Source organism: Microtus oregoni, unplaced genomic scaffold, assembly GCF_018167655.1.
Source record: "Microtus oregoni isolate MIOR12 unplaced genomic scaffold, Mior012 000077F_ref0000221, whole genome shotgun sequence".
NCBI classification, from domain to species: Eukaryota; Metazoa; Chordata; class Mammalia; order Rodentia; family Cricetidae; genus Microtus; species Microtus oregoni.
This window is the reverse complement of record NW_024544029.1, coordinates 7,021,342-7,035,779: the sequence shown is the minus strand read 5'-3', so window position 1 is coordinate 7,035,779 and position 14,438 is coordinate 7,021,342. Positions and strand designations below refer to the sequence as shown.

At 46.2% G+C, this 14,438-nt stretch overlaps 1 pseudogene; it reads left to right on the top strand.

Annotated features, from left to right (window-relative positions):
• Positions 1-300: 300 nt before the first annotated feature.
• Positions 301-6,234, top strand: LOC121441419 (annotated as a pseudogene).
• The last annotated feature ends 8,204 nt before the right edge of the window (positions 6,235-14,438 follow it).

Here is a 14,438-nt window from a genome sequence, read left to right as displayed (position 1 = left end):
GCCCTGTTCCATCATTAGCATCGCAAAATGGGATCTAACTCTTACTTCTGGCCCTCTCCAGCCCTGACTTTGAACTGCCAGGAAGATCCTAAGACAACCTCTTAGTAGGAGGCTTTCTGCTAGAGCACAGGCAGAAATCCATCTCTGCCCTTCCTTAGGACACCATCCAGTGTGCCTGTCAGTCCTCTGGACAGGAGTCCACATGACTTGGCCTGGACTAGAAAAGTACCTGACTGAGTTAGTAAGTGAGAACCCCAAGGGACTTGGAAAGGGTGGGAAGGAGGCAGTGAAATCAGGGGAATGTGGTCAAAGCTTTCCATGTGCGTGAAGGTCAATGTCACTGTCAGAATACTCATGTTGGAGAGTCAATGTAAACAAATGTTTTAAAATGGTGAACGAAGGAATGAACCCAGAGAAAATATTAAAACTAAAGATTAAAATAGAGTAAACATCTAATTGATGCAGATAATAAAAATTGCCCCAAATTATACCCCAGACCGAGGAAGAAAGAAAGGAAGAAAGGGTTATTTTCAATCCTGGAAACATAAACCTCTAAACCCCAAATCTGTGACCTTAGAAGGAAACTCACTGTGTTCAGATTCAACAGCTCATGAATATCCACCAAGTGGACCAGCTCACTTCTATCTAAATCACTATTTCAACTGAAGATCAGCCTCTCAACTGTAAGGAGAGGAGGCAGCCTCAGCCAGAGCAGTTAAGAAACAGGGTTCTGTCATTGTGAGGTCAGAGCAAGAAATGGACCAATGATGGCTTGGCTTAGATCACTGGTTTTCTTCACATTCTGTCCCTAAGTACAGGAAGGCTACCCTGGTCAGTTGGCAGGTAGGGGTCTGGGGAGGCTGGTTACACCCAGTTAGCCTTCACTGTATCTCCCTTTTTTGTTGATCGTGTTTGTTCTTTTCATTCTTTTGTTCTTTTGGGGACCTGACACCCAGCTCCCAATTAAATTATACACAGTAGCTTCTTCTTACTTACAATGCCTAGCCTTAGCTTGGCTTGTTCCTTTCCAGTTTTTCTTATCTTTGAATTATTCTGTCCACCTTTGACTCTGGCTCTGGGCTTTTTAGGCTTTTTTTTTTAATAAAAAAAAAACAAAACTCTGTGTATCTTACTTTGATTATTACTCAGTGGCTGGGTAACTGGATAGCTTCCCCTAGCATCCTCCTCTCCTTGTTCTCTTGCTCTTTCTCTGTTCCTTCCTCTACGATTTCTCCTTCCATTTATACTCTCTGTGTGACTGACCAACCTATCCTTTCTCCTGCCTTACGTTTGGCCATTAAAATCTTCATTAGCCTACCAGGTGTTTTAGACAGGCAAAGCATCACAGCTTCACAGAGTTCAACAAGTGCAACCTAAACAGAAGTCACACACCTTAAAATAATATTCTTCAACACCCCATGACCTACCTTTTCCTTCTGGGTTTATTTACTAGGTTTTCCCCAACTTTGAAACATGTCCACATGCTAGGGATCAGAGTTCAAACACAGGATCCTTCCTTGGGTATTACACATCCAATCCCTAATAGAAACCCTTTCCACTTTAATAATCATAGTAGGTGGGAGCATGTGAATTATAACAGGCACTGGAGGTTGTCCTTCACCGGGTATGGACACTGTATACTTGCTTTCTCTTCCTGTGAAGAAACATCATGACCTAAAACAACTGGAGGAAGGAAGCTTTACTTCCCTTTCACTTTCCTATCAGAAGCTACCATGAGTGGAAGTCAGGGCCGGAAGTCAAGACCAGAACCTCGAGGCAGGAACCAAAGCAGGTACCATGGAGTAAAGCCACTTACTGACTTGCTCTCCTTTACTCTCTAAGACAGCTCATTTTATATATACAGCCATGATCTCCAACCCAGGGACATCAGTCACTGATTGAAATTCCCCATAGACTTACCTATTAGATAGTTAAGTTCCTTCTTCCTCAGATTACTCCAGCGTGTGTCAAGTTGACAAAATCCAACTGGCACACACTGACACCCATCTATTAGTGGATGGGGAGCATGGTCCACTTCTCACAGACCCTAACATACTGACATGACTTTTGGTTCATGGAACCTATCACATATATCCTCAAAGCAATCACTTCCTTTTTTAGTAGACTCACATTGATCAGAATAACATGGTAGCCTCTGACTGACTCTGGGATGCTGTGGCAATGCTCTGTTTCCCAGGACACTCCAGGGCAAGTGACTAACTTCTTCGGGGCTGAGAGGAATAGACTTTGTCACATTTTCTCCATAAATTCTTCATCCAATTTCCCACCAGACAGAAAACTAGGACCTCAGCAGGCAGTGGGTTGATATGTTCAAAGTGATCAGAGGAAAAAAATCCATCAGTGGTCCCGGAATCCGCACCTCCTGAAGGGGGTTGGCACATGTGGTTTCTTCAATGACACCTGATCTTCTGGGCCAATATTTTAGGGAAAGTAGAGGGGGAAATCCTCCCAAAATAAACCAAATAACCACCAAAATACTTGAGAATGCAAATGAAAAATTTAGAGCAGACCTCAGAGCTAGGGCAACTCCCAAGTACCTTTTTGAGTGTTCTTAGACTCCTTTAGCTCTCATGGCCCCTTTGATGATTTTAATTCTGTTTTGTGTCTCTGTCTATGTGGATTCTAAACCCTGGTACAGTTAGTGTTGTTCTAATTCCAGGCCTTTATGATCTCATGCCTCAGAAATACCAGCTATGGACACCTGCATTGAGCCTTCTCCTACTGCTAGGGCTCTCATTGTTGTCACCTTCTGACCTCCAGTCCCTCACAGCCACACCCCACCTTCTCCAAATGTCTCCACTGCCTGTTTGTCCTGCCAGTCGAACCCAAGACGAAACCACAAGATCAGCTATCCACTCCAAGCTCTACATTTTTCAATCATTTATCATTTTTAGTGAGATATAATTTTCTCCCTTCCCCTCCCAGCCTCCCCTTCCCCTCCACCCTCTCCTATAACCCCCATGCTCACAATTTACTCAGGAGTTGTCTTTTCCTACTTGCCATGTCCATTAGATCCATGTGTGTCACTCTTAAGGTCCTCTTTGTTGTCCAGGTTCTCTGGTTTGTGCATGATTGGCTGGGTTTTCTTTGCTTTATGTCCACTCATGAGGGAGTGCATGGTATTTGACTTTCTGGGTCTGGGTTACCTCCTTCAAAATGATGCTTTCTACATCCATCCATTTGTCTGCAAATTTCAAGATGTCATTATTTTTTTCTGCTGTGTAGTACTCCATTGTGTAAATGTACCACATTTTCCTTATCCATTTTTCAGTCGAGGGGCATTTAGGTTGTTTCCAGGTGCTGACTATGACAAACAATACTGTTATGAACATAGTTGAGCACATGCCCTTGTGGTATGATTGCTCATCTTTTGGATATATATATATCCAAAATATAAATATTTGTATATATATATATATATATATATATATATATATATATACACAAATGTGGTATTGCTGGGTCTTGAGGAACGTTGTTTTCTAATTTTTGGAAAAATCACCATACTGATGCTCAAAGTGGCTGTATCAGCTTGCACTCCCACCAGCAATGCAGGAGTGTAGCATTTACCCCACCATATATCCTCTCCAGAATATGCTGTCATCGGTGTTTTGATCTTGGCCATTCTGACAGGTATAAGATGTTATATCAGAGTTATTTTCATTTACATTTCTCTGAAGGCTAAGGATGGTTAACATTTCCTTAAGTGTCTTTCAGCCATTTTAGATTCATCCTTTGAGAGTTCTCTGTTTAGTTCCATACCACATTTTTTACTGGAATATTTGTTCCTTTGATGACCAATTTCTTGAGTTCTCTGTATATTTTGTGGAACAGCCCTTTGTCTGATGGGGGGTGGTTGGGTTGGTGAAGATCGTTTCCAAATCTGTAGCTTGCCATTTTGTCTTGTTGACCATGCATGTTCTCTGCTTTACAGAAGCTTGTCAGTTTCAGGACGTCCCATTTATTACTGTTGCTCTCAGTTTTTGTGCTACTGGGGTAATATTTAGGAAGTGGTCTCCTGTGTCAGTCTGTGCAAGTGTATTTCCCACTTTTTCTTCCATGAGGTTCAGTGTGGTTAGTGTCATGTTGAGGTCTTTGATCCTTCTGGATTTGAGCTTTGTGCATGGCTATAGATATGGATCTATTTTCATTCCTCTACATATTGATATTCAGTTATGCCAGCACCACTTGTTGAATATGCTTTCTTTTTCCATTTTATGTTTTACTTCTTTGTCAAAAATCAGGTGTTTGCAGGTGTGTGGATTGATATCCATTCTTTGATTCAGTTCCATTGGTCCTCCTGTGTGTTCTTATGCCAATACCAGGCGGTTTCAGTATTGTAGCTCTGTAGTAGAGTTTGAGTCAGGGATTGTGAGGCCTTCAAAAGTTCCTTTATTGTACAGGATTCTTTTGGTTATCCTGGACTTTTTGCTTTTCCATATGAGGTTGAGTATTGTTCTTTTGAGGTCTGTGAAGAATTTTGCTGGGATTTTGATAGACATGGCTTTGAATCTGTAGATTGGTTTTGGTAAGACTGCCATTTTTACTACGTTAATTCTGCCTACCCGAGAGCATGGGACATCTTTCCATCTTCTAGTGTCTTCTTCAAATTCTTTCTTCAAAGATTTAAAGTTCTTGACTCACTGGCCGCTGGTCAACTTGGCGGCGGAGGCCAAAGGGGAAACTTTGTGGACCGCCTATCGATGAGCACCTGCACAGGAGCTGCTGTCCTTGGAACCGGAAGAGATCCGGAAGCGCCTGGACCTTACTGAGTGCCAGTTCCGTAACTGCCGCCATGATACTAATAGGGGTCTTCCGGGGGACTTGATCAACCAGGAAGTAGGCGATCGCGATCGTCTGAGCGACTATGAATTCAAGGACAGTTGGTGGACAAATACAAAGGGACAGCTTTCGTGACCCTGCTGGAAGGGGAGCAGGGTGAAGCTGCCATCAAGGCCTTCCACCAGAGCCGGCTTCGAGAGCGGGAGCTGTCAGTTCAGCTGCAGCCTACACATGCTCTGTTGTGTGTGGCCAAGCTGCCGCCCAGCGTGACCCAGGCACAGTGTGAGAAGCTGGTGTGACCCCTTGGCAGCCTGGAGCGCTGCTTCGTATTTTACAGAGAGCCCACAGGCCGCTCTCTGGGCTATGGCTTTGCAGAGTACATGAAGAAAGACTCGGCTGCCAGGGCAAGGCTGATTTACCGGGCAAACCACTGGGGCCCACAAACACTGTATGTGCATCGCACAGATGCTGGGCAGCTGTCCCCTGCCTTGTTGCACTCCCGGTGCCTCTGTGTGGACCACCTGCCACCTGGCTTCAATGATGTGGATGCCCTGCGCCAGGCACTGTCCGCGGTCGATGTACCCACCTTCTTTCACCTGCCATGTGACCAGGGTGGGCAGCTGAGGGGCTTTGCAGTACTGGAGTATGAGACAGCAGAGATGGCAGAGGCTGCAGAACAGAGGGCAGGTGGCCTGGCCATGGGTGGCAGTCACCTACGTGTGTCCTTCTGTGCTCCAGGTCCTCCTGGCCACAATAAGCTGACAACACTCATTGCTGCCAAGGCCACGGCTCCCAATCGAGGCAAGGGACTCCCGCCTGAGCCAAACATCCTGCTGCTGTTGGACATTCTGGGCCCATCTGCCTCCCTCCAGCTGCTGCTCAGTCCTCTGCTGCATGAAGTGCCAGTGGCCAGCAGGGCCTTTTGGGTGTGCCCCCTCATTCGACGGCTCAGCGGACCTTCCCTGTCCACTGCACTGCTCCAGTTAGCCTTGCATACCCAGAGCCAGAAGAAACCTGAGATCCTGGGAGACTCCCCTCTGGGTACCCTCCAGGCAGGTGCCCAACCTGCCAATTCCCTCCTTGGCGAGGTGTCTTCAGGTGGTGATGCTGGCTCTGGAACTGCAACCTGCTGAGGGAAGCCACAATCCCTTACTACCACCACTGCTGGGCCCTTCTGGGGTGGCCGGGAACTCATGAGTCTGCATCCCCCAACATCCCAGCTCACTCCACACCCAGCCGCTGTGGGGCTCTGAGGCTCCAGTCTTTGTTAGAAGCCTCCTGAAGGACAATGTGCCCCTGCCAACCACCCCTGGGGTGTCACTGTTGGTTGAGCTCCCAAAGGACTACCGCATCTCCCCGAACCCCTACCTGAATCTACATAGCTTGCTTTCATCCAGCAAGCTGGAAGGCAAGGAGACCTGTGGCTGGTGAGCATTGTTTAATTTCCGTGTGTTTGTGGGCTCTGGAATTAGCATTGCTGTTGAAGTCTAATTTTAAGCCATGGAGATCTGATAAGATGCATGGGGTGTTTAAAATTTTTTGTATCTGTTGAGGTTTGCTTTGTTACCTAGTATGTGCTCAATTTTTGAGAAGGTTCCATGAGGTGCTGAGAAGGAGGTATTTTCTTTTCTGTTTGGATGGAATTTTCTATCGATGTCTGTTATAAGTCCATTTGAGTTATCACATCTGCTAGAGCCACTTGCAGCTCTAGATCTGCTCTGGAAGGTGACCTTTGACTCTTGTCAGTGCTTTGACCTTGCTTATCTCTCAGGGGTGACGTGAACAGCCTTCTGGGATGGATGGCTGGGACCAAGCCTTATTTGGTCTCAAGGTAGAGTGGCCTCACAGCAAAACCTGCCTTCAGTCAGGACCAGAAAGGGTTAATCTTAACAAGCCCTGGCTGGAATCTTCTAGGGTGGTTGCACCACTGTAGAGAATTAGACCCTCAGGAAATACTGGTCTTTATTGTGATAGTCAATGGGAGGCTCCCCCAAGGGACTGAAATGGCTGAGAGGTCTACTCACATTTTGGGTCTTTCCTAGTTAGGTTTCCACTGCTGTGATAAACGCCATGACTGATAGCAACTCGGATAGACTGGGGTTTGTTTTCTACTACACTTCACCATCCATCAATGAGGAAAGCTGAGGTTCAAAGCTGGAGGCAGGAACTGAAGCAGAGACCATGGATGAAGGCTGCTTACTGGCTTTGTCTCTCTGCCTCTACCTTCCTTGTACAACAGAACCACCTGTCCCAGGATCACATTATCCACCACAATGAGCCTAGGCTCCCCTGCATGAATTAACAATTAAGAACACACCCTGTAGTCATGTCTGCTGGCCAATCAGGTGAAGGCAACTCTTTGAGGGTCTGTCTTCACAGGTGTGTTTACTTAATAACTGAGGCTCTTACTGCAAGGTTTTATTCATTTTTGAGAGATGATTTCTTGAAACCCAAATTGACCTCAAATTCAATATTTAACTGAGGATGACCTTGAACTTCTGATCTTCCTGTCTCTGCCTCTCAGGTGTTAGAGTTACAGGCATGTGCCACCGAGGCTGGCTAAGAAATTTTTATTCATCTTCCCAGATCCATATTATTCCATAATGTAGGGGATCCCATGGTGCATTTAACTGTCCTTACTTTAAATCTTTTCTTTTATTTACGTTTCGATTTATTTTTGCAATAGGGACATCATATAAGCAGGACCTTTGGAAGAACTCAAGTATAGACATGTGCCACCACCCCAGCTTGTGTGTGTGTGTGTATGTATGTATGTACCATGTATGGTCATGTGTGTGTACATATACTCAACTAGTGCGTGATGTCTTTACCTCCTTCTCCCTTTTCTTCCCTCAGTCAATTATTGATTTTGTTTTTTGTCATTGCTTTGACAGGGTCTCTTTGTAGTCCTGAAACTCCATATATTCACTGATCTTGAACCCACAAAGATCTCTTGCTTCTGAGTGCGGGGATTAAAGGCATGTGCTGCCATATTCAACTAATCCTTGTTGGGTTTTTTTGTGGAGACAGGATCTTACTATACAGTCCAGGCAGGCATGGAACTTGGTATGTAACTCAGGCTGGCTTTGAATTTATAATCCTTCTGTCTGCCTCCCAGCTGGTGAGATTTCAGGCATACGGGCATCACACGGGTTCTAGGTCCACTTGTTTATTACTTACGACCATGTCTCATATAACCCAGGCTAGCCTCCAACTGGGAAATGTTGAGCCAAGGTTGGCCTGAGAGTTCTGATCCTTCTCCTTCAACTTAGAAGAATCAGAAGTTCAAGGTCTAAAAGTATAAGGATCATGTCTAAGTGCTGGGATTAAAGCTACGTGTCGCCATGCCCAGCTTGGTCCTGTTTCCTTTTATCATCATTTTATTATGTGCTTATTTGTTTATGAGTGAATATTCGTGGCATGGAGCATATGTGGAAGCCAGAGGACAACCAAAGGGAGTCTGTTCTCACCTCTCACAATGGAGGTCTAGAGGACGGAATTCATCAGGCTTGGTAGCAAGCGCCTACCCCAACTGAGCCCTCAAAGTTTCTGTATAAAGCCGGATGTGGTAGCACATGCGTGCAATCCTACCACTCAAGAGACAGTGTGTCGCTATCTTGTATGGTCTAAATTTGGAGCTTTTTTATTTTATTTTATCTATCTATGTAATTTTGCTTTTTCAAGACATGGCATCTAAGTAGTGATGGAAGCAGTTAGGACTCACTCTGTAGAGCAGACTGGCCTTGAACTCACAAAAATCTGCCTGCCTCTGCCTGCCTCCAAAGACCTTGTGCCACCACCGCCGAGTTATACAGTTCAGTTTTAAAACACTTTCTTATTGAGAAGCAACTTGAGACTTTGCAAAGGTTGGAAAGAGGGGCGAGGGAGAAGCCTCGGTCAGTAAAATGCCTGCTGTGTAAGCATGAAGACTGGAGTTCAGATTCCTTGCATCATGTAAAAGCTGGGGACAGTTGGGACAGGCAGATCCCTGAAGCTCCTCCCCAGCAGTCTAGCCAGTCTGTGACCTCCAGGGTCAGTGAGAGTCCTTGTCTCAAAATGTAAGCTGGGGAGAGAAGAGGAAGACACCCACAAGATTCCCTCACTTTCATACACGCATGACCACAGGTGCACACACACATACACACAAGGTAGGCTGCTGCCACATGTCTGAACTCAAAATACTGAGCAAATGGACGCAAGGAAATCAAAACCAGCCTCATTCCATAGTGAGTTCAAGGCCAGCCTTGACAACATGAAATTCCAAAAAACAAACAAACAAACAAACAAAAAACCTGAAAGGCAGAAAAAGAAGCCCTGTATGGTTGGCTGTTGGTGGCACATGCCTTTAATCCCAGCACTCGCGAGGCAGAAGACCAACCGGGTCTACAAGAACTAGTGCTAGGACCGCCACCAAAGCTACACAGAAACCTTCTCTCAAAATACCAAGATGAAGAATAAGAATAAGAATAAGAAGGAGACAAAGACGATGAAGAAAAAGCAGCAGCCCTGAATGTACAAAAGTCATTTACATTTCCCTAAACATTTACATTTCTAATCACTTATTTTGTATTCCCTGAAACATTTAAACATGTTATAGACATGGTTCTTCTTGACAGGAATATTGTCTGCAGAGCAGTTTATCAGCCCAATGGGCACAAAGGCCGCTCTTATCCTGTAGTTTCTGCTCTGCTGAGTCTCAAACCCAGGGCTGCAGGCATGCAACACAAGTATTCTGCTGTTGAATTCCACCTCCAGCTTTTCTTTTGAGACGGGCTCTTAGGCTGCCATTGAGTTTGTGATCCTCCTGCTTGGGCTCCACAGAGCTGGGATTATAGGCATTTACACCTGGCTAGTGCTTTTCTATTGCTCTGAGAATCCAAGGGATCATCAGGAAAGGCTCAAAAAGGTCTTTCTTCCTAGACCTCCTCTCCAAATCACAGAGATCCTCCTGCCTCTGCCTCTCGAGTGCTGGGATTAAAGACGTGTATCACCCCCACCCGGCTCTTTCTTTATTTGGAGACAGAAATATCTCACAAATCCTAGACTTGTTGAGCTTGCTAATTAGCCAAGGATAACGTCCAATAAATCTCCCTCCCTCCACTCCCCAGTACAAGGACTAGAGCGCACACCATCTCACTTGGCAAAAATCTCTCTCTCTTTTCAATTTACAGGTGGTAACAGCCAGCTTTATTTATTTATTTATTTATTTATTTATTTATTTATTTTGCAGACCGAGTCTCACTATGTAGACCTGGCACTCACAGAGAGCTATCTGCCACTGCCTCCTGAATGCTGGTATTAAAGTGATGCACCCACATGCCCAGCCTTCCTTTTGGATTTTGTTTTTTTGAGACTTAATTTTGTAGCAAAGGGTTCCTTAGAACTAAAGATTACCTTGGGGCTTGTGGATTAGCCCAGTGGGCATGGTAGTTTGAAAGAGAAATGTCTTCTATAAATTCATGAATGTAAGTGCTCGGACCCCAATTGGTGGTGCAGTTTCGGGAGATTATGGAACTTGTCGCACAGGAGCCTCTTAGGGGAAGTAGGTCACTGTGGGTGGGCTTAGAGAACTTAAAGCCTTGCCCTCTCTACTTACAGCTAATTCTCCCTCTCTACTTCTTGTGTGTGATGGAGATGTGATTTCTCAGACAACAGGCCCTGCATCCAAACAACCAAAAGCTAGCTCATTTAACAATGCCATTTTATTTCCAACATAGAAAACATATATTGCCATGATTGGGGAAGAAGCAGGGGTTAGCACCAGTAGAATCAATCAGGGTGGCCTTCTTTTCTCCCTAGTGCAGGGTCTTGGCTTCTAGAGGCATCTACTCCCGTGCTGCAGAGAGGTGAGACATCCAGGTGACCCACAGTGCTAACAAAGCTGGGATCACCTTGTCAGCCCACAAACTGAATTCTACTCAGCAGTAATAAGATACCCCAGGGCTTGGCTTGCTGGGCTCTGCCAACCATCTAGCATCCAGAGAGGACCACCCAGTGTTCTCAGCAGCAGCGTCCTCTCTCGTTCTCCTAGGTCTGGCCAACAGGATGCTCCTGCAGAGGAGGTCAGATCTTCTACCTGCTTCTTCAACTAACTTTGTACTGCTTCCTCTTTTCCCTTCACCTTGTTTGTTTTTTTTATAGACCAACTTCAGTGGGTAGCCCAGGATTCCTGGGACAGCAAGTTCTGCAGTTGTAGATCAAACTGACGTCACAAAGATCTGCCTGCCTCTGCCTCCCAAGTGCTGGGACTAAAGGTCCACAGCGCCCCAGGCTGTCCTTGTGCTTCCTCACACTATTTTGACTTAAGTGTGTGCAGATGCACTCACACACTATATGCTAACACTGTGTAAGTGTGCAGCGGCGTCCGTAGACACACACACTTGCAAGCTCAAGGTATGTGTGTGTAGCACAGGTGTTCGGTGTCAGATGTCAATTCACGAATGCTGGGCACCTTGTTTTTTAACACAGGCTTTCTCAAGGCCACTGAGGAGGAAATGCATCTGCCTCAAATGGTGGCACACACCCACAATCCTGGCATTCAGGAGTCAGAAGCTGGCAGATCTCTATGAGTTCAAGGCCAGCCTGGTCTAGAGTGGAAGGGCCAAACAGAAAAACCCTGTCCCCAAAAGAAAAAAATCACAACAACAGAACAAAAATGGAGATTCACCTGTCTCCATCTCCAGTTGCTGGGGTGGCCAGCTTCAGCAAGCCTGCCGGGTCTTTTCCTTGGATTCTGCACATGAACACATACCAAACAAGGTAACTAGACACTGTACAGACAGACAGTCACTGGCAGGCTTCTTGTGCTTCTGAATCTCACCCAGGGCGTCGATTTCACACTCTTGCTTAGTGCCAATCATTTCTCATTATAGACAGCGGGGCCAGGAAGAAGCAGCAATGTAGTTTACGAAGTTTCTTCAGGGACAACCCCTTGACAGAATATCTATGACAGCTATTTTGTTCTTTTATTAGGATACTGTAGAAATGGAATGAAGTAAAGAAGGATAGAATCACGTCAGATGGGTACAGAGCAGTGGAAGCCTCCCTCCACCCCAACTCTGAGCAAACCCACTCACCCCAGTTTGTGGCAGGAATTGAAGCAGAGACCCCAGCAAACCAGGCGCATTAAAACGGAACTGTGATGGAGGAAGGTCATCGGCCAATAAAGAAACTGCTTGGCCCTGTGGGTGGAGTAAACAGAACAAAATGCTGGGAGGAAGAGGAAGTGAGGTCAGAGTCTCGACAGCTCTCCTCTCGGGAGCAGATGCCTGAGAGAGATGCCATGCCCCGCTCCCGGGATGAAGCTCCGACCCAGGACGGACATAGGCTAGAATCTTCCTGGTAAGCACACCTTGGGGTGCCATACACAGATGATTAGAAATGGGCTAAATTAATATTTGAGAATTAGCCTAGAAGAGAATGGGCCAAGCAGTGTTTAAATGAATACAGTTTGTGTGTTGTTATTTCGGGCATAAGCTAGCCGGGCAGGCGGCCAGGGTGCTGGGAACAAAGCCCCGCCGCTCTTATTACTACAGAACTGGGCTGGAGAGATGGCTCAGCAGTTAAGAGCATTGCCAGCTCTTCCAAAGGTCCTGAGATCAATTCCCAGCAACCACATGGTGGCTCACAACCATCTGTAATGAGGTCTGGTGCCCTCTTCTGGCCTGCAGACATACACACAAACAGAATATTGTATACATAATAAATAAATAAAAAACGGAACTGGTACAGAAGTGCCACAAGGGGGCAGCACAACATCAGAGTTTCTGATGGGTGGCAGGGCCAGCAGCCTTCCTGCCTTTCTTTTTGGCACAGGTGGGGGTCTCCATGCTCCCCAAACCTTCCTGTCAGTGCCTCCCACAGGGCCAGCAGGGAGTACTTACCCAACAGTCCTCAGCGCTGTGCACAAGGATGAACTCAATTGGCTCAGGATAATTCCAGATGTGAGTCGCAGAAAATAACCCTGCACATCTGGAAGCCATATTTTCTTCTCTCTGTCAGAAAGATCTTTTGATTCACTAGGAATGCGTGGTTGGAATGGGCTGCTATGTCACTGTTTTCTCAGATTGGGGCATTAAGATTTCTGGGTAGGTGCTGTTGGTTTTCAAAAGGAGTGGCATTCCCCCTAGACTGGCCTCCAACTTTCTGTGTTGGAAGATGGCCTTGACTCTCTGATCCTCTTGTGTCTGCCCCCCAATGCCGGGATTTGTGGCATGCTCCACCTGGTTTCATTTTATGCTAAAGAAGCCAGGCCCAGAGCCAGTGTGTATGCTAGGCACACTGAGCATTAGTCCTGTCGTTCACTTTCTGTGTTTTAGAGAGAGAGCCACCAAAGCCTAGACTACTGTGCCTCATGGAGAACAGATTGGCCTTGAATTCATGGCTAGTCACTAGTCTAAACCTCCAGAGTCCTGGGATAATAGGCATACACCTTCACCCTAGCTCTACCATCTAGTTTTAAGATAAATCCACAAACTCCCTAGAACTGTCTAAATGTGAGGGATAGGAGATTGCCCCAAGTGGTGAGGTGACTAAACCTTCAAGCAGTGGGAGTGAGGCTCCATCTTCCTAGTTTCATCAGCCTGAGTTCGGGACACGGCTGGTTAGGGCTGGTGACTTCCATTTTGTTTAACGCAGGTGCATAGGGAGTTAGTTGCGGGCGACTCGAGGGCTTCTGGTCAGAACATACCTTCAACGCTGCCTGGACACACAGGGGAGAGTCTGGGGACTCTGAGATGACACATGACTGGGACAGCCTCCTCTTCCTCCCGCCCACCCAGAACACAGCTCACTACCTTCAGAGGAAGAGTGGTGTCCAGCTACACCCCTTGTGTGTGCAACTTCTAAAGACTTTCAGTCAGAAAAACAGGTCATCTAGAAAGGCTAAAAGAAAAAGTGTGTGTGTGTGTGTGTGTGTGTGTGTGTGTGTGTGAGAGAGAGAGAGAGAGAGAGAGAGAGAGAGAGAGAGAGCAAGAGAAAAATCAGGGTCAATGGGTAAGATCTGCAGTTCCATCAGGAGGTATTTCTCAGCTACAGAGAGAAATACCTAGTCTGAGGCTAGCCTGCCTGAGCTCCAGGTGTGACTCAGTTGGGGTAACTCTTGCCCACCATGCAGAAACCTGGGTTTGGTTTCCAGAACCAAACAAACCAGGCTTGGTGTGGAATTCCTGTAATCTCTACATTTGTACGCGGAGGCAGAAGAATTAAAAGATCAAGGATATCCAACCCTACATAGATGATTTAAAAAGTAAAACTTCTAAAATACACTGAGACAAGTTACATACCTATACCACCTACACTCAGTTGGCTGAGGGCAGGAGGATCGACGGTCCTTGGCAGCCGGGACTACATACAGTAAACCGGAGTCCAAACAAGAGGAGAGAAAAAGAAAGGATTCTTCATTAGAAGGAAACAATAGATATGCCACTGTGGGGTTTAAGAGTCATATGCTTTCGCAAAGAAAATAGACGACCATGAGTACAAGGTACAGACAGTCAGCAGTGAAGGGGAACAGACAAGGACAGGGTTGAAGAACTCTACAAAAGGCAAGTGAGTCTTCCTCCCACCTCTGTTGACGATGCCAGCAAGGTGGCTTCTCCAGCTTGAGGGCTGCCGGTAAGGACCCGGCATCGGCA